At 35.6% G+C, this 1518-nt stretch overlaps 1 protein-coding gene across 9 annotated transcripts in view; it reads left to right on the forward strand.

The window, feature by feature from the left end:
- LOC106868231 (D(2) dopamine receptor) overlaps positions 1-1518 on the forward strand; it is a 1504014-nt gene that overhangs the window by 1237899 nt on the left and 264597 nt on the right. The window contains exon 1 of one of the 9 annotated variants that reach the window (XM_052967724.1): positions 1302-1358. The exons of the other annotated variants lie outside the window; for them this stretch is intronic. The gene's annotated coding sequence lies outside the window, so the exon portion shown is untranslated. Of the gene's footprint in view, positions 1-1301; positions 1359-1518 lie in introns of those variants that run through there. 9 annotated transcript variants of the gene reach the window in all.

Genomic DNA, 1518 nt, shown 5'->3' on the forward strand with positions numbered 1-1518 from the left:
TATTTAAATCGTTATGTTAGAAAAATGTAATAAAGTTTTGAGTATAGTAACATTGTTTTTGGAGAAATAACCGGTTTCTCAAATTTCTCTACCTGTATCGTATCATGTCTTCGCTATGGTGTAAAATATGGAGCTCTAGATAGGGGAAGGTAATCAGGAATTTTTTCCGGTATAAGGGAGATAATCAAAAATGTTGGGGGGACTATGTTTGATTAATTTAACATTATTTGTTTTAGAAGGAATAGAATGTTACAAGTGGTTAGGTTTTGCATTATATTTTTTTCAATGAGATGAGTTTCCTTATTTAATCTAATTTGTGTTGGTGTGCCAATGGCACATTGATAGAATGCAAAGATTACAAATTGGGGTTGCATTTGTTTTGCGCATTTCTCAATATGTTCGCTAAAGCGTATCATTCTGTATTCTGGGAATGCAAACTGCTGTCGATGCAGAGTGCATCTGCGTCTGAGTAATTATCCAGTGGGCCCTATGTAGATTTGGTGGCAGCCCGAGCATCTTATGACATAAATCAGGTTTTCTGAAGCACAAGTAAAGTCAGATTTGATTTTGAATTGTTGTCCCTCTTTGAAAAGGAATTCTGATCCTTCTAGAAGGTATGGGCATGTTTCGCAATGTGGTCGACCACATTTTTTCACTTCTGCATCTGTTATTTTGGGAAATAACTTTGCCTTTGTGAGGATCTTTTTTTAGTGATTTCGGTTGTTTGTAGATTTTAATGATTTTATGTGTGTGTACAATTTCCTTTAATTTGGGGTCCTTATGTAGCACTGGTAAATTTCGGATGATGATGGTGAGGGCCTCTTTGTTTTTGGGGTTGTATGTGGATATGTACGGCAGTATTTTCGGGGAAGGTGGGTTGCTGTATTGAACTTTTCTTAAGTTTTCTATGTCGCTTTGTGATGCAAGTCTGATTCCATCCTCTATGAGTTGAACTGGGTAGTGTCTGTCAATTAGGGTATTTTTGAGTTCTTGCAGTCTAAAGTCTCTGGTATTTTGTTCTGACACTATTGTGCATATCCTTCTGGCAAGGTTGAAGGGGATCTTTCTTTTGGTGTGTCTTGGGTAGCATGAATCAAATAGTAGATATTGTTTGGCATCTGTGGTTTTGTAACATATGTCCGTTTCTATGTTTAAGTTTATTTTTTTAATTAGTATATCCAAGAATGGGAGCTCCTTTTGGTTGTATTCCATTGTGAACTGTATATTTGTGTCAACGCTGTTCAATAGACTTTTGAATTTCAGGAGCTTATCTGTGTTTTTTTTTCCAGAGTATGAAACAGTCGTCCAGGAATCTTTTCCAATTTTCTTTTACGTATTGGTTAAGAGGATTTCCAAAGGTAGATAAAGATTCCTGGTATATTATTACTTCCAAGTAACACATTGTTAGGTTCGCAATGACTGGAGCTGCCCTAGGGCCTATAGCATTTCCAGATTTGTATGTATATATATATTTACATATATGCATGCAAATGTATAGATGTATAAGTATAAATGTAT

This window comes from Octopus bimaculoides, chromosome 5, assembly GCF_001194135.2.
Source record: "Octopus bimaculoides isolate UCB-OBI-ISO-001 chromosome 5, ASM119413v2, whole genome shotgun sequence".
Lineage (NCBI taxonomy): Eukaryota > Metazoa > Mollusca > Cephalopoda > Octopoda > Octopodidae > Octopus > Octopus bimaculoides.